Here is a 19,838-nt window from a genome sequence, read left to right as displayed (position 1 = left end):
AGACATCTCACCAAAATGCAAAACAGATGAGCATTGCTTTGCTCTACCACAAGACACACTAAGTACATTACATCTACTTCAATTGCTGTTTCGCTGAGTTCTGCTGGTGGTGAGGACAAAACCTGGGTTGATTTTTTTTTTGTCCCTTTCTTGAGGCAGAGATTCAGTCAGTGTGTCAACCATTAGTAAAAATGTCTCCCCGAGGTGCGACAATGACATTTTATTGATAAACTGATCAGATGCCGGTGTTAAGGCATCAGGTTCTGGATCAGACCTGCCCAGAGAAAGAAATACCACAGTTGAACTTCATTCTGAGCGATGTAAAAAGAACAGCGGGTTTCTGTGACCCACTGATGCAGCTCTACACACGCTGTCCATTCACAGTCTTCCAATTTACTGTGGATGTTGAAGGGCACCTTGGCAGAAGATGTTGACGGAAAATAATTCTCTCTTCTCTTCATCTCCTACAGGAGATTTACAGCACCAACGTTTCAGCTAAAAGTTTTCTCCCACCTCTTGGTTTTATCTCTCCCACTTTTTGCAAGATCCTTGTCTGTACTGACCAAAACAATCCTGATGCCATCTCCTGAGTTGTACATATAACAATTCCTCACATTAGGCAGGCATCAAAACCTTAAAAGCCCAATAAAATAAAGTAGATAGTCCTGTGCAAAATATAATCACAGTGTTCTTTTTTAAGTTTCCAATTGGAACATGATTATAAAAGAAATCTTGGAAGGAGAATTGTTGGGGTTATTTTTCTTCCAGCATTGCAAAAAAATGCAAAATAAATCATTTATGCAATTATAAATGGTAAAAGGACTATTTGTAAAGCACTATTTTCAGTCTTGTCAACTTTCTTTATTTCGGTGTTAACACACATAGTATCGAATGAAAATCAGAATCATACCGAAAAAACAAAACAAACCAATAAAACTAGAAGGGCACTCAGTAGAGCACATACCTCCACCAACCAGCCCCCTTTATGAAACCTCATATAAATTCACTAGATCAGAATTTCTATTCAGATCTGCACCAAATTGCACACATAATATATCATGAATATCAGTCCCTTAAACAAGATCCTTATTCCCATTATTCTCTGAGAAATCAAAGAAAACCCTGGATTAGGCGGACCTGGATCCGCCCCCTCACCCAGGTCTGCACCAACATTTTATGAGCGCTTCCCTGACCCATTCCACATCGGTCCAACAAGTTTGGTGATAATCCGTCCAGTAGTTTTTGTGTTATCATGCTGAAAATCTGGCATTTTTTACACCCCATAAAGTTTTTTTGCCATCTATCTAAGCATGAAAAACGAAGTCCAGCTTTTTATAGTCTTTAGCCACATTCTGGATTTGCCACTGGATTCACCTGAGCCTCGCACATGAAAGGGAAGGAACCCTGTGACCTCCCCCTGCTCTGGGCTCCCTTCCTGCAGCTCAGGCTGGTGGTGACACGTGCAGTCAGTTATGTTTTCCCAGCTGGCACTGCGTACGTCAAAAGGGCATTTGGCCACCGGGGTGTGTGTTTCACTGTGAAGAGGAAAAACCCTCCGCTCGGAAAAGTCAAGACTGTGTGTGTATGCAAAGGTGTGCGAAGTGATGGGCGCTCTGAGGTGGTCATCTGTGACCCTCCTCTGCACAAGTAGTGCCTGTCTGTGCGTATTTACACTGTATGTGTGTGTGAAGTGATGGATGCTCTAGCGGAGATCACCTGTGCCTTTCTTCTACAAGAGCTCTGCCTCTGTGTGTGTGTGTGTGTGTAAATATGCACATGTGTGAGTGACGGGCGCTCTAAGGTGGTCATCTGCGTCTTCCCTGTCAACCCCAGCTTGTGTCACCAGCTGCTAAACTGCAGGCCAAGTGCCCCGGAGGAAGCCTGAGGATGAAAAAAAAAGGTGTGTAGAAGCTGTCAGAGCGAGGTGTTTACCCAGCGCAGAGGCCGACACACGAGTGAAAGGTATAAACAGGGCTGGAGACGCAAATGAAAAGTGACATTGTGAGGCTTTGCACTTAGCATATTAATTGCGAAGCCGGTTGGAATATCTGTCTCGTGTGTAAGGAGGCATATAAAAAGGAAACAGTGTTTGAAATCTCAGCGGAGCGGACAGGTTAAAAGCACAGTATGTCGAGTAATTCTCTGAATATCTGAGCGGGTCGAGTTCTACATAGGAAAATGCACCCAACATCAATCTTCCAATGCCCTTAAGGTCTGTCCAAGCATCCCTACATTAGAAATGGAGTTAATATTAGTGAATATATGAACTACTTTATAATGCAACAAACGTGTTTACCACAAATGTCTCGTAATGCAGGCCCTCGTGAGGCTAAGTCAAACATATTTAAATGCTTTAAACAGTGCGGATGTGATGGGGATTGATGTTCGCTCATTTTCAGTCCAGTCTGGGACTAGAAGCAAATTGGAGAAAGCAGCATGGGAGCAATTTGTTTTCCTTTTCATTTCATTTCCAGCTGCAGTAGAAAGCGACAAACCAGTTCACCATAAACACTTATTCTTGGTGTTGACTGAAACAAAATGCTCACAACATTTTTCAAATATCTGATGACCAAAAATAATAAAAGATTATCATTGATTTCAACAAGTATAAAATGTCCATGATTCTCATGACAGTGGCAGAAATACAAAAAAAAAATCACAAAGAAAAAAAATCAAAGAAGTATTTTGATCAAAATGCAAAACATCTATTAACAATGGCACAAAAAGTACCTGTCCTTGTCCAACCAGTCATACAACTTGAGGACCAATGCCTTTGTGTGTTTGTGAGGACAGTTTTACAGAGTAAGATTTCAGATTTTTGTGGTTTAACAAAACTGAGGTCTTATCATACTTTAGCCTTAATTACAATTCTTAAAGGTAGGGTTGGTAAGTTGTTTCTGAAACACTTTCATTTAGTTTTTTTAAACCTTATATCCTGATAGCCAAAAATAAATAATGTCCTCTAAAAAAAAGAAAAGAAAACTGAAACTGTGTCTGTTGACTTGGCAGGACTGGAATGAACAAATAAGAATGCATTCACTGCGCGTTCCCCAGTCTTACACCGCTGAGGCAGTGACGACAGTACGAAGTCAGCTCCAAACTCTGTCTAAGGCAATGGTGCTAGAGACAACTTACAGGCCGTCAGACTATCAGAAAGGTTGTGAATAAATCCTGGTGTTAGACTCTATTTTGGAGAAGAATAACAAAGGCAAAAGGTCAACTTATAACCCAAACAGTTATTGTAAACATCAATCACAGTCAGAGCCTGAATCCTCTGCTTCAACTTTGATCGACTACTTGAACTAGATATGCACAAACATTTTTCCATGCAGTGATGGATTATTGCAGACAAATAATGTGCACTTGTTGTCTCCAAATGAAGTGGTTTACACATTCTGGATAAACCCCTGGCTAGTTACAATCTGGCTGATCATCTAACTGCTCGTATTTCTCGCCCTTTCAGACTTCATTTTAGCGAAGTTGATGCGCTCCCAGATCGCATCAATTTTTTGAGCGAAGTCTACTAAAATGATTTCCAAAAGCCCAAAGCATGAGACCCCAACTTGGGATAAACGGGAACTTTCCTTTCGAAAATCTGTCCAGAAAAACCATTATATTGCTCTCCTGAACCATATTGCACATTTGACTTCACCTCAAACACTGATGTCAAGGAACATGCTTCGCCTTTGGCAGTGTCAAATGGACTGTGATTAGAAAATTGTTAGCCAAGTACAGATGGATGATCCATTCTCACACATTCACATCCCTTTCAGTTCCCACTCTCAAACTGCCTTCGCACATGGTGTAAAGTTGTGCAGGAGGAGGAGGAGGAGGAGGAGGAGGAGGAGGCTGGCATGAAATGTCCTTGAAGGCTTTAATAAGACTAAGCTCTAACACAACAAAATAAGCCCATCAAAACACCGAACTGGTGTAGATACAAGTGTCTGAAAACAGGAATATAACTTTGAACCTTTGGATCTCCAAAGTCTGAGGTGGACTAAGACACATAACATTTTTTCTTTGTGGGTTCAGGTGCTCACATCCACTTTTTTATCCGTCCAATCTTTCCTACTAGCCTTCTCAATAAACCGCCTAAAGCAGCAGAACTGCAGCACACAGCCTGTTAAAAATAGTTTGAGGAACCCCGCTATACACTGTCATGCCGAGAGGAATGCTTGATGTGGGTGGCCTGCTGGCCAGCAGCGCAGGGAGCACACCTAATTCCACTATAACAAATATCTCAGTCAAAGGGGACGTTTAACACTGAACGCTGTGTGCTGCCATGGCATTTATGGACATGACTCAACACCACAGAAGTAGAGAAAAAAGTGCATAGACAAAATGTTTTTCTAGTGTGCTGATTGCTGACATACAGCTAATAAATAAGACTTCTGGAAGTGAATGAGAAGTGCACCCTTGATGGCTGCTGACTTGGCCAGTTTGTGAGGGTTACAGTGAACTTGAAAATTCTTAAGAAAACAGTATGTGAAGAATTCTGACCTTTTGGATTTGCATGTATCTTTCTCACCTGATTATTTCATCTGCAGCTTGATTCCTGAGACATTTTGTCATTATGAATCTCAGCCCAGGTTGAAAATAGCTCCCCCGCCAATTTATTATGAATCCACATCCACTTGATAGTTTCATAAAACTTCTGAGAAACAACTTTGACCGAGCAAGAATACCTTTGAATTAATGTGAGCCACAAGTCATTTTTCCTCATAACATGGTTTACAATGCAATTATCAGTAAAAATCCACATAATCTACACTGCTTAACATTTATTCAGATACAATTTGTGATAAAAGAGAAATATGACTTTAATATAGTGAAGGGATTACAAATTGTGGCAAAGCAGTAGCCAAATGACATTTTGAATCAGAAAGAAAATGAAGGTTTGATGATTTATGCCATCCTGGAAGTGACAACTGTTGGCAATAAAAATGAGCACACTTTTTATTTATCAAAAAGTACTAAAATATATTTGAACAGGCTGTACTCCCCACCATCTGAGGAACACGATCTTGCATTTCATTTCTACAGCCCTGGCCAGCCGGCTTATCCTGAGATGACATTGGTAGACTTTGAAAGGTTCCACTGGGAAATGCTGCAAATCTCTCGATTTAGAAAAATCAGTAAATTTGGCCGCGGCAGGAAATTCTATCCTGATAGTGGATGGGCATCAAAGATCTCCGGCAGCCACCATGGGAGATACTGTGAACGTGGAACTTAAAGCATGAAATTGAAATAAAATGTTGCTTATTTTGAAATTTACGGTTAAAGGCAAAGATCTGTTTGTGAGCGCAGGCTGTCAAATCAATTGAAAATCAGAACAACATCCATAAAATTTCACTTTCTTGCATGCCACAGTTAGACTAAGAACTTCCAATTCACGCCTTTGATGTGGATCAGCAGTTGAGTGCTCTGGACCGGCTCCAATTGGCTGTGGGTGACATCTTGAAAAAATGATGAATAATAACAGCACTAGTAATTTGTTTATTAAAGCCAATAACCAAACAGCATGATTGCCCAATCATAGCTTAGCAACCAAAGCTCTGCACGTCAAAGCATTGTGAATGACGCTTTAACAAGAACAATACTTTTTATATGAAAAGTTCAGAGTTGTGTCTTTTTTTTTATGAATTTACGAGACCAAAAACACAAGAGAAAATGGATTAATATTAGCTATTAGCATATTAGCTAACTAGCTTACCACCTACAATGATAACCAAGTGTTGTTTTTACAAAGGCAATGGGGAATTCATTCTCTAAGTACATTATACATCATAGACTGAATGTAAAGATGGACAACAAGACAGCTCCACAAAAGTGAGGCCAAAGGGTTTTGATCAGTACAGGTAAGAAACCCTGCCTCTCTCAAGTTTGTGGATGGGACATGGGCCAAACTAAAAAGTCAATTCACACAAATACATTTTTCTCAAATATTTTTTGTCAAAGTAGTTCTTATCACACTGATGTCTTTAAATTCAAGTTCAAATTTTTCCAGTAAGTTTGGTTTTATTCGCTTCTTTGATGTTACAAAAACTAGGTGAAATGTCATGATTGACGGCTGAGATTGGCTCGCAATTGGTCGAGGGAAAGTTTTGGTGGGACCTATATCCTCCAACGTCTACTGTGCAGTCTAGCACTAAATCACTTTTTCAGCACAAGATGGCAGCATTAGTATCCCTAATATTTTGGCTAAACTTAATGATATTGTAAGAAAGTGGAGCCACGTCATCAATAATCACATGTGGCATCAACAATACCTCTTCAAAATTGGGATAGCCAAGCCAAAAATGGATTAGACATTGCTTTGTTTGCCAAACTAATTGGTTTTCCCTGATCCTCAGATCCTTTCCAGTTGTCACTTACTGCCAATTCCCTGCAATGCATGAACTATGCTGCTTTTGTCTCCTACATGGGTCACCACAAACTCTTTGGACATGCTATTATAACACTGCACTCGCAATATATCATGTATGTAGCTATCAAGTGCTTATTTAAAAAAACCTTAACAAGGTTGTGGACATTTCTCATCTCAGCTGAAAACCCCTTTTTGCCAGCTAGAAATCAGAATCCAGCTTCTGTTTACTTCTATGTAAAATACTTTCCTGCTCTGCTGGTTTATAGAGTACTTTGTTGGTGTTATATCTGTCTCCTTTCCCCAGCTTTCTGGCTTGTGTTCTGAATGCATTTGCGTATGTGTTTTAATGTCCCAGTTTGAGCCTCTGCTTAACAAGTTCTACTTTCATTTCAGTGTATTTTCCCAACTTCATTTGACTTCTATTGGGCTTCTGGCTGAAACATGTCCTCTTGGTCTCTGGTCAGCTGAATGAGATTGTGCTGCTGTGTTTTGTGACATCCTCACATTGCCTGGAGAGTTGCACATCTGTCTCGAATGCTTGTTGACAGGCTGTGTATTTGTTGTGTGGCCTCTTAAGTTCCTGGCCTCCCTCCCTGCTGAGACCGCTGGCCTGTCCCCACTGTCTGTATTTTCAGTAGACTGTATTTTTCGAGCCACAGTTGACCATGGAGGTGGTATTGTTTTGTCCCAGTGTTGTGTTGGGCTGTGTTTTTTGAAATTTCAATGTTTTTTATTTTTTCCATGTGCAAATTGAAACTGAGCAGAAAAACACGAGGATGGAAATGCAATTAGTGAGTGTTACCTACACTGACCCAACACCAACTAGGACCAAAGGCATGATCAAATTATTTGTCTTTTCCAAAAATGGATTGATATTGCGCCGAGTAAATCCAAGTCCCATATGCAGAGAAATAAGACGACACACACCACACAGATTGTGGAGATCCAATTTTAGAGTGGGAGAGCCACAACGCTGAGGAACTTGTCATTCAGCTGGAGTTGTTTACCCTCAACATTCTTAACGTATGATTGGTTGGAAAAATCAAGGATTGCCAGGAGACTGATGTGAGTTATGGGATGTCTCACCTTTTGAAGCTCTGCCTGCTGTTGTCAGTTCAGTTGTGCAAGCTGGGAGCCTTAGTGTGCCTGAGTGTGTGTGTGTGTGTGTGTGTGTGTGTGTGTGTGTGTGTGTGTGTGTGTGTGTGTAGAGCCTTCTAGCCAATCCACTGCTGTTTTTCTCAGCTTCTTAATCGAAAGGACAGGTGTTTTAATGATGACAATGCTTTTACTCTGGCTTCTTAATGCCTATCAGACATTAGATACTCTCATATACTGCAGAAGTACATTTACGTTTACTTTTCTGCAGACAATTCTATAGATGACAACATAATTATAATTACATAAAGATCTTTGTCTTTGGACAAAACCAGCTGGAGTAGCTGCTCCAGTCTCTAAGCTTAGCCAGGCTAATCACATCCTTACTCCAGCTCTCTACAGGGTGATATCAGTCTTCTTATCCAACCCTTAGAATGTAAGCAAACAAGCATATTTCACATTATATTTTAATAGCATTAGCAAAAAGCTAATATGACCGGTATTTTAAATAAAGTTTATATAGTTGTGTGACTCTTGCTTGAGCTATGGAAAACATGGAATTTAAATGCCATACGAGTCCTGGAGGCATGGAAGCAATTTGTATCACTCAAAACTACAATGAAAATGTTATAGAAATACACTCAGTAGCTAAAACTATTGTAGAATGAAGTCCTACCTTCATTAGACCAAAATGGCAACTAGGTTGTAGCTAGCTCGTCCAAAACTTGAATACAAGTGGCAAACTAATTATTTTCTTACACTATGATTCCACCATATCTCACAATGAAAGCACTCTTCCACTAAAACAGGAGTCAGGTTTAGAGAGGAAACTATCATGAACTTGATGAACCGAGAGAGGTGCGAGAGAGAGAGACAGAGAGAGGGAGCAAACGGGACGTTTACAGAGCAACGCCACACACACACACACACACACACACACACACACACACACACACACACACACACACATCATGCACAAACACTGATGCTGCATACAAAGGTAAACCCTTGAGCTTAAATGCAGCAGGTTTCACTACGGGTTGCCTGGGATTTCATCCACTTCGGCTAAAGTAGACAGCTTCCTTGTAACTAGCTGTAATTGGCAGTCACGCAAACACACACACACACACACACACACACACACATAAACACACACACACAAAACTAACAAAATTGGCAGCGAAACCTTTCACAAACAACATCTGGGATTGGTTGTCTACCTTCCCATTGAATAAAGAGACCAGCAACACAGCAACAGCAACAGATCACCCACAAACCCTTCACTGTTGTTTCTTGGCACTTAAACGCTGGTCACAACCACTACCAGATCATGACGACTGGCCACATGGAGAGAGTTGACTCTAATCTCTTAGGAGCAGCACCCCATTGGATGTGAGGAAGTAATTGTTGAACAGCAGGAACAGGAGGTGAAAGATAAGGATGATGAGTTGGACAGAAGAGGATGGGATTGCCTAAAGGTATCATTTAAAAAAACGGCCTCGTGTGAATGAGATGGAGGAACAACCCTCTAATCTGTGCGTGTTTTCACCCAATTTGAGTTTGATATGCATGCAGCTCAGCTGCCATTTGCGTCACGGCAGCATAATTCATAGAACATTACATCTTCACGGGGGCGAGAAATTGTTTTATAATTTGAAAGAAATGCATCTGACCAAACGGATAGCAATTGCCATGAGAGAGCTTTGCACGCCAACCGTAAATTTGGCCAAATACGTCAGTGAAAGAATGAAACACCTTGGACAAAAAGGAGATACAACAGTCAATAACACACACTGAAGTCTGAAGGCTTCATACTTTGTAACCAAGTGTGTAGTTTGAAAATAATATCATTAAAAAAAAGCTGCATGTCAACATACCAGTCCTTTATTTGTGGATTGTATGGGGAAAGTCAAGATTTTGGCTTCTCTCAACATTTCCACTTTCTTACTTTCTTTTCCCTCTCACTTTCTCTTAATCTGTCATTCCCCCTCTAAATTGAGCAATGCACAATTCACAATGACAACATTTTTAAGTGCTTCTGGAGGCTTTAGGCTGTCTATCAGCCGTTTGTCTCACGCATGTCTGCAACTGTGTCTTTTCACACCAACTGGCTCCAAATGTTTGTTTTTTCTGAGTGTACTTACTGAAGCACAATCCCCAGTGTGCCATTCAAATTAGGCAGATTTTCCAGTTTATGAACTTGTGAACTGACACTGTGGGCCTTGATGAATTGTTGTGGATTTAGTTCTCAAGTACAAAATATAGGGAAATACAGCAGGAATACCAAAACTAGAAAAACAATGATATTACACCTAGCTGACGGTCGGAAGATGATGGTGAAGACCGCTTGGCCAGTCACTTCTTTCAGCATCAAATGACATATAATGATAGAAAGATGGCTAATTTTTATGGATATTGATTCATTTAACAGAGGATGGCGGTTACGTAAAGGTGTGCTTTCCTGATTATACCCCTTTGTTTCTTACTGTTTACAACCCATTCTTTCCTTCTGTTAGGGACAACTGGAAACTCTTATGGATCTCTCTCCTTGTTTTCACTGACCAGTAATCACTGTACGATGAAATATAGCTCTCTCTTTTGCATTTTCGTACTATTACTTGTCATGTAATAGAGCACAGACACAGTGCACGTCTTACAATGACTATTGGCATGTCAAAGGGTTTAGTGTGCCAATATACATCAAAGTCTGTTTACAGGGTTTAGGAAGTTCTACATATACAGTATGAAAACATTGTGTTCAGCCTTTTGGAGCTTTATACATTGGAGTTGTGCAATATCTGCTAATGTAATATCTGACAACGTCGGTTGGCACTAAGGAAAACAAATAATAAAAATCTAAAAAATCTGGTTCATTGAGCTAAAAAGTGTGATGGAAATCTGGAAATACAAGAGGCTGGAAACACCAAAGTTATCTACGTGTATTTTAATAGGGGCTTTCTGCAGAAAGGATCAACACAGAGAGTCACAGGGATCTCAGAGTGAGGATGGAGAACAGTCAAATGCAAGGATCGTATATAGGAGGACTAAGGCTGTCTCTCAGAACCAGTTCAGACTGGTTCTGTAGGCACAGTTTGAGACAGGAATTAATGCACAGGAAACTGATTTGCAAACATTTCCATTGGGTTCTTTGGACAGTCAATAAGTAATGGAAAGGTCAAACAGGTATATAGAAAGGTCATACAGGTTTCAGGTCATAAACATTTCAGGTCATGGAGTCTTAGACAGGTATGCAAAAAGTTACTCTTCAACTATAAAATAGGTTTCAACCACACTTAGTTAATTTTTCCAATACATTTCCCTCCTTTTTGTCATTTATGACAACATAAAAGAATGCACTACTACAGTAAAACATCCAATATATCAATTCACAAGGATTCTAAATGCATCATCAACAATTTTCTTACAATCCTGTGTCACCCTCGCGTTGAATGGGGTGATACAAGGTTGTAGAAGGAAGCAAGGAGTCATAAAGACCTGACTGAGGAGCTGGCCCAATATTCAGATGATTGGGAAAACAACTAATACAGTTATTGATAGAAGGAAAAGTACAGTTCCCCTAAGGCCAAACAGGCCTGGCTTTATTCAGTGTGTGGATGGTCTGGTCCTGGAACTCTCTTGCAGTGACTGGAATCCACGTTGTCATTTCAGCGACCTCTACTGCTATGCGTGTTGTTAGCAGGTTCTGGTACGGTCCTGTAAGTTGGAGTTCCTGTAAGTGAGCCGTGGGGGTGGTTGAGTCGACCTGAAAGAGAATGTGTGAAGCAGGTAGTGGCTGGCGAGCAGTTGCTCTTGCTGTTGCATCCACTCCGGGTCATTATTAGAAGTGTGAGCATCACATTTACATACTGCAACCTGTTTGGGGAGGAGGATACCATCAAGCATCTGAGACGCGAGAGCATGATATACAATTGGTTTGTCTCTGTTTCCAAATCGTGCAAAATGATGTACTACACCAAATGCATATCTACTGTCAATGTAGATTTTCACCCTTTTCCCCTTAGCCAATTTGCATGCTTCAATGAGATCAGTGAGCTCTGCTGCTTGTGCAGACAGAGAAGTAGGGAGTGGTCGTGCAATCAATGTATCATGTGCTGTTACCACAGAGAAACCAACTTGATTTTCTCCTGTGTCTGAATTGCGAGATACTGATCCATCCACAAACAGTTCAAAGTCTGGATTCTGCAAAGGTGTTTTCCTGTAAGTCTGGTCTGGGGAAACAAACTTCGGTTATTGTTACTACACAGTTATGTTGTTCACCATCTCCTTCTGTTGGAAGAAGAGTAGCTGGGTTTAGAACATTACAGCTTTTCACAGTGATGTTAAGCATTTCCAACAGAATAGCATGTTATCGATAGCATCATAGACACAGCATTTGGGATCAGCAGGGTGAGTGGGGAGTATCCTACTAAATCCTTGGATGCCATGACAGTGTTATCTGAAGCTGCTACAGCTCTAAGACAAGTAAGGAGGTCCTGCAGCAACAGGATCAAGTTTCGTTGAGAAAAATGCCACAGGTCTCTGTTTGCCCTCATGGTCTGGAAGTAGCACTGATGTCATGTAGCCCCCCTTCTCGTCAACTGCCTGTGTGAAAGGTCGGTCAGGGTTTGGTAGTCCTAAAGTCAGGGTCAATTGTAAGGTCAGTTTCAAGTCAGTGAAAGCTTTCTCTGTGTCATCAGCCCATATGACAATACTATATGCTTGTAGGCCTTGCCCGTGTGCGATTGCGCTGAGGGGCGCCTCGAGGACAGCATAGTTAGGAATAAATGATCTGCAATATAAGCACATTCCCAGGAATGACATCACTTGTTTCTTTGTAACAGGTTTAGGAATATTTAAAATTGCCGTTACTCTCTTGGGGGGAGAAGGATTTGCCCTCTGCTGTGATCACATGCCCTAAAAATTAAACTTGTTCTTTTACAAACTGCAGTTTTTCAGGCTTGCCTTATGTCCTTCTGCAGCTAGATGTTTTAATTTGAGCCACAGAATCCTTTTCACATTGTTCTTTAGTTGGAGCACAAATCATTACATTATCAACATATTGTAAAAGTGCTCTTCCTGGTGTTATCTCTAATGATCTCAAGCTTTCTTTTAGTGCCTGGTTGTAAATGGTCGGTGATTCACAATAGCCTTGACGAAGGCATGTGAATGTATAACTTTCTCTGTTAGACTCAAACGCAAACCAGTATTGTCTGTCTTTATCAATTTAAATGCTGAAAAATGAGAACCATTTACTATCCTGCTGAACTTGCTAAAGGATTGTTTCAGGATTTGAAACAGACGGAGCGCGTTGTTGTACTGTGGCATTGACAACTTGAAAATCTTGGATGAATTGCCAATCATCAGGTGGTGATTTATCAAAAATATTCTTCACCGGAACTAGTGAATCCTTGCAAGGAACAATTACACCTGCCCTCAATAGAGAGTTGAAAACTGGTGTAATACCATCGATGGCTTTCTGTTTCAGTGGATATTGTCAGATTATGGTGTGATAACCACAGGTTTCATTGTTTTAAATTAAACCCACATCATGATTACCTTGAGCCCTTGAAATGTTGTTTGTATAATGTAAATATACATATTGGGCGTCTGTATGTGTGTCTGGTACCAGTTAAACTTTCCTGAATGTGTGAACAACAGATGTAAATCATTTTCTAAACACTTTCAAAATTAGATTATACTGAACCACAGGATCTGATGTCTATTCCCAAATGTCAGCATTAAACATTTTTTTATTTATCCACGGTCCCAAGTCTTGCCATTCATCATTTTTGTGCTTTGACAGCAAGACATGTGAGTGTGAACCAGGAACATCAAAAAAGGAAAGCATCCTCTGAACATCTGTGAAGGAACTGAGAGGGTGACTTATTTTCTGGTTTGAGTAAAATTACAGAAACAGCACATCTATGTTCATTCCAGAACATGCAACTTAGTGTTAAATTCTCTTTCACACAACTTTCTTCACAACTTTCTCTAAACCATCCTTTTTCAAAACATGCATCTTTCCCTTCGTGTATGTGTGCAGTGCAGTGTAAATCTTCTGGATGCATACACGTGGTGTCTGTTCTTAGTGTGACTGAATGTGCCTTATCCACTAGATCAATGTTGATTGATGTGACAACAGATGAACAGAGCTTCCATTCATATGCATATAACAATGAATCAGCATTACACTTAATGCATGTGTAAATCTGTGGTGGATCCAGATCAGCCGTTCGGACCACTATGACTCCTGATGGGGTGGAAACGATAGAAATATCCAAAAGACACATTACATCTCTTCCCATCAAATTAATTGGACAACATGAGGATAGCAAAAATGAACACTTGAATTTTACAGTGATGCCTCATATTATATTATATTATAATATCACCTCATATTAAGGGAGTCGTGAATTTTTCAACCACGGTGCTTCCTGAATCTAACACAGATCTAACAAATCATCCATTCATCTTAAAAGGTGTGTCAAACATATCATTCTTGATGACAGAATGTGTTGCTCCTCAATTTTAAAGGAATATAATCTCTTTCCCTAGCACTGTAAGTGTGTGCGTTGGCATATTAGCATATACATCTCATTGATATTTAACATAGGTTCCTATCAGTAGTTTGTCTTTCTTCTCTGAAAAATCTTTTACTTCTATGATAATTGTTTGTGTTGGTGTGGTGCATTCACCCTCTTGATGTGTGAAGTGTTCCTCACGGCCTCGTTCTCTGTTCAAAGTTGCTGGTTCCTCCCTCTCCTCCATCCCCGCCTCGGTTCAATCAGCCTGGTTGCTGTTTCCTTGGACAATTTTTTTGCCCAATGTCCCTTCTCTCCACAGTGAAAACAAATGTCCCGATCATCATTCCACATGCCGTCTCCCCTTCTTCCTTGAAATCCTCTTCTTTTGCGTCCGCACTTGTATCAGACTTAGTGCTGTGTCACCATAGTTCCTCCACATGAAGTTCATATTCGGACTACTCAGATCAGTTCCATTATTCAAATCTTCAAATTTTTCTTTCCTGTTACTTTTACCCATATTTAAAAAATGTATGTTAAGTTTTAGTTACCTTAAGTCTTTAATCAATCTCCAAAACGCTTTCGTAAGGAGCAAATAGGAAACTCAGTAATATGAATATCCTCAAAATATTGTAATATCCCCGATATAATATAACCAATAGTAATTTCCTTTTACTTACTTGGTCACTGGTAATTTCTCAATTTGTCTCTTTTTAAAAAATTTTTTTTAAATACACCTTCAAATATCCTGCCTAACCAACATGAATCATAGTGCCTTAAAGAAGCTCTCTACATAGCGCGCTTTTGGAGTTTTGTTTCAACAATGCAAATACAACTCAGTTTTATGTCCTTTCTGTGGTTGTGCTCTCAACAAAACTCTTTAAGTCTACTTAACTCGTCAGTCTACCTTCCAGGTTTCTTCTAAACCTTGGCTTTCAACCGTCTGGAGATCTAATCCCCTTAGACCAACTTCTCCGTAACACTATGTTTGCTGGTATAAATTACACTTGAAATCTCAGATTCTCACCAGATAGATCCCAGCGCTGAGACGATCCGGGCTCGGGTCTCGGTCCCTGCATCTCACCCGTCCTACTGGGGAGGTTAAGGTTGGAAACTATTTTCCCAAGAAAGCCACTCAACCGTAGACACCGAGTCCAGAAGCGTCCAGACGTGCGATCCCACTTCTGACACCAAATTGTGATGGAAATCTGGGAATACAAGAGGCTGGAAACACCAAAGTTATCTACGTGTATTTTAATAGGGGCTTTCTGCAGAAAGGATCAACACAGAGAGTCACAGGGATCTCAGAGTGAGGATGGAGAACAGTCAAATGCAAGGATCGTATATAGGAGGACTAAGGCTGTCTCTCAGAACCAGTTCAGACTGGTTCTGTAGGCGCAGTTTGAGACAGGAATTAATGCACAGGAAACTGATTTGCAAACATTTCCATTGGGTTCTTTGGACAGTCAATAAGTAATGGAAAGGTCAAACAGGTATATAGAAAGGTCATACAGGTTTCAGGTCATAAACATTTCAGGTCATGGAGTCTTAGACAGGTATGCAAAAAGTTACTCTTCAACTATAAAATAGGTTTCAACCACACTTAGTTAATTTTTCCAATACAAAAGAAACAGTCTTACTAGACCTCTGTGACCCGCTCCGTATCTCTCCCTGAGGCTAGCGCATATATTCGCCACTGGTCTATTGCATTGTAGGTGTATACATTTTGAAACTTTTCTAACTGCCCATCATTTGTTCAGCTCTCATGTTAAATCCAGTGTCTCGTTCTATTGTCAGGGAATGCTTTTCAATCAACACCAGTGGGAGAACATGCATTGCTGTGTTTTCTCTGTTAAAATGGTATTCCATTTTTTTGTTTCTAGTTTAGACTCTGATCATTTAAGTCTACAGCAACACCAGCAGCTTTTGAGGTTGTACTGCACAATAATGTTTTAAGCTCAATATTGTGTCAGCTAATCTCATACAATGTCAGCATGACATCATTCTCTCAATGACAAAGTCTCTGTTTAACATATCCCATGGTATTTCTCATTAACTAGCACCAAACACAGTTCAGCTGTCGTTAACTGCTCAAAACCCCAAAGTATTGGATTGGACAGATGGAAGCGCAAACCTGATTTTAGTTCTAGATGAAAAGTCAAGTGATCACCAAACTTATCACCATTCATCATGTATCCTTGAATCTGTGCAGAATGTCAAATGACGTTACCCTGGACCAAAGCCGTGAAGTGACTGAGTGGCATCCTTAGAGCCACATGCTACTACACAGCTAGAAAGGACAAACCTTTCATGTCTTGGGTCATTGTTTTTAATGTTTTATCAAATTTTTGCTCAAATATTCTACAAAATCTAATCTTAGCTTATATTTGAATATGTACACTATTTGGTTCAATTCAACATTTCTGCATTCATGCATTCAGTAAAAATACAGTGTTAAGTCAGCAGCAGTTACAAGTTAGCACAGTAGCTCATCATTTACACACACTACTGAATAACCTGGTTTACATTGCAGCACTGACAACAATGAAAGTGCTTCAGCCCTTATACTCAAGCAGCTGACAGACTGGATTACTGGTAAGGTTTGAAATTGGTTATAATTGGTTATGAGGTTGTGAGGACCTAACCCTGCAACAGTTATAGCTCAGTAACTAGACTCCCTTCATATACTCTGGCAACTAACACTGAGAGTGAATGCAACAAAAAGCCTCATTTATCAGAACAATCACAGTGCTCTCTGCTGTTCATGTGCATGTACTGTAAGAGGTGTTTTGCACAGGGCACCAGAGAGTGCTGCATGTGGTATTTACAAGAAGAATAACCATTCCACATAGAGAATGGACAGGGAGCAGGGCTGGGTATGAATCAGAAATGTTAGTGCTGAAGTGTTTCCCATTAATTCCATGACAGCATGCCAGAAAGACTGACTTACCAGTGCATTTTAGCCTCTGACATATAGAACATTTATCTTCTTCATGAAGATGCTGGAAGAGGCCCATCAACTTTTCAATGTTGGTCTTAGCCAAATGGCCCCTCTGTAATTGGCAGTTCAAAGCTGCTATCGGATATGACCGTAGATGCTAACTTGTGCTACAGACACTGAGTTAAGTGTCAGTTGCCACCACAGTTTGAGTCTCCTTGTATCTAACGTTTTTCAGTGCTGCCCTCCCTTTTTAGAAGATTTTGAATTACATCTCCCATCCGCTGCTTGTGCTTGTAGTTTAATCTTGAATTGAAGGGTGAGTCAGTATTTTTTTTTAATATTACATTATCAATGACCATCAAAAATATAGCAACAAAAAATAAGTGTTCTTGTATATATTAGGTCATTCCTTAAAAATGGAGAGAAGGGAGAGAAGTGAAAGGAATACAGATCTCGGGCTTTTAAACAATCTTTTTATATATAGTGTCATAATATAGTAAGTATTTTATCAATGAATATACATATAAATGACATGGTAAGTTAGTATAATTTACATTATTTAGTTAATAATAAATGTGACTAACTTTCCAAGAAGTAACTGAGACGTTAATGACCAAAAACATTGAACAAAAGATGGCTTGAAAAAGAGCATGACATACGTAAATCATACTATACAATACAGTGCAGGCATCCATCAGTTGATAAAGTCTACAAACAAAAGAAACAAGAACTCTGTATCAAAATGTCCCGTCATGTGATATCATGAACAGTTTCCTGCAGCCCTGTGCTGAGAGAAACAACCTGTGGTGAAGTCTGTCACAGTAGATTAGTGCCTGGTGATGAAGACGAACGTGGAGAGGTTGCTTGCAGGTGAATGTTGGCAGACACATTTTTGTTATTGGACTAAATCCTGGCTGTGTGAAACATGGAATGTTTTTCCTGGGAAAGGAGCATGTGCATTTCTGACCTCATACTGTCAGGACACCTGCAAGCACAGCACTGGTTCTGGACCGGGCCTGAACTCCATGATAGGCATAGTGGTCTCTTTATTTATGGATTTGTCCAGGGACACCATGTGGTGAGAGAATGCTCAGTAGGCTACATGATATACCGATTTTTACAGTCAAGTAGAAGAGGAGAGATCACCCCTTACCAATACCTGTTGCAGACAGGAAAGTTTGGACTCTCAGCTGTTTATGTACTGAACAAGTTTCCAAGAAGCCAGCCTTCTGGGAAACCCTTGGTGGGGTTCTGGAGAGAGCTCCAATTTGAGACTTCACAGGGAGACATCAATGCTCCTGTTTGTAGAGATCGAGAAACCTGGATTGTCTGGCAGCTTAAAATCTAGTGGTATTTTCTTATTGAACTGCACTATGATGTGCTAACCAACATGTTCCGTGAGTGTAGGAGTAGAACACCAGGCCAAACATTGATGATGATGATGATGACCACGTTTGCAGTCATAATAAAACATCTGGAGTATCTGTCTCTTGGACACTGGAGAAATGCAGAGCTGTCAACTGATGACCACCTTCTGTAAGTTGGATCAGCAGTAGAGATGGTTCTAATGATTACTTACCCCATTGATTTGAATAAAATTCGATTTCAGAAATCAGTGAAAATTGAGCAAAGTTTAATTGATATGGTTAAAAGTAAATATTGCAGGTTATGGTCCACATGCCTGTGCTGAATGGTGGTTGTATGCCAGTTTAAGTACAATTGGCATACAAGCTTATTCTCATTTTATAGAATAGCTGTGGTGGTTTTCAAGAGATGCAATCTGTCCCACTTTTCACCTTGTTTGCTTACAACATCTGGGAATTAGTCCGGGAAGAGGAGGGCTGGATTACTAACTTCTCACATACAACAGTTGATCAGCATTGTCCATTTATAGAATGTCAATAATAAGTTTAACTAATAAGTATTTCTGGGTTTAACTAGCAATGGTAGCGATGATTAATCATTGAGTAGACCAATCATACACATCTCTAATATGCAGTCTACATTAACTGGGCCGCTGTTCAGAGGACTCTATACAGTACTTGCATTGAGGGACAAGTTTAGGATATGCAGTAGTCGGGAGGGTCAGCACCTCCAAGTCCGAGGCCATATCTGTGAGTGCACAATTGGGGACTGACACCACTGTGTTGAAAGTAAGCTGCTACCCTGTGGGAATGATTGACTAAGAGATGGTGGCCACCACGCATCCATCATCATTTCAGATAGTTGCACTGACAGGTTTATGAAAAGAATGCCTCATGTAGACCTTCCTGGAGACTTAAATACATGCCGGGGGGGGTCAGGATTTGACAGGTGGAGTGGATGAGTCTAGTTCCAGGAGCCTCTGCATTGTTGCCTTCTGTGCAACCTGGACCCAGGAAATTAGGGGGAAGTGGTGTGGTGGGTGATGTGGTCGAAACATCAACATTACAGTTAAGAAAATTGGAAATGCTGATGTCAATTTTTTTCCCCCCCAAGTATATTTTTGTGGGCTTTTTTAGGGCCTTTATTGGACAGGACCAAACGAGATTTAATGGTGAAAGGGGGGGCAGAGAGAATGGGGGACGACATGCAGCAAAGGGCCGCAGTTGGAATTGCACCCGGGCCGCTGCAGAGGCGCATAGCTGCATGGAGCTGCAGCTCTCTCAGGTGAGCTATATGCCGCCCCCTGTTGAAAATTGTATTTCAGACATTGCTTGCAGGAAATTTTCGACTTCTGATTGCTCAAGATGACATACTGTAGTGTTGTGTTCACTGCAGTAAAGAGGAAGCAGGTGGGGAGGGTCATGCATGCAGTGGCAGCTCAGAGGAAGTGACTGGTCCTGAGAAGAAGCTCAGCCTGGTTTAGGTTTGGGGTGACACACACACACACACACACATTTCAGTCACCCTTTGCGTCGGTGTGTGTAATGTA

General features: G+C 40.5%; 1 protein-coding gene across 6 annotated transcripts in view; it reads right to left on the bottom strand.

Moving 5' to 3' along the window:
- The window catches only part of astn1 (astrotactin 1), a 423,848-nt gene that overhangs the window by 19,959 nt on the left and 384,051 nt on the right, over nt 1–19,838 (bottom strand). The window lies entirely within an intron of this gene.

Source organism: Hippoglossus stenolepis, chromosome 11 (genome assembly GCF_022539355.2).
Source record: "Hippoglossus stenolepis isolate QCI-W04-F060 chromosome 11, HSTE1.2, whole genome shotgun sequence".
In the NCBI taxonomy this organism is placed as follows: domain Eukaryota; kingdom Metazoa; phylum Chordata; class Actinopteri; order Pleuronectiformes; family Pleuronectidae; genus Hippoglossus; species Hippoglossus stenolepis.
This window is presented reverse-complemented; position numbering and strand designations above follow the sequence as displayed.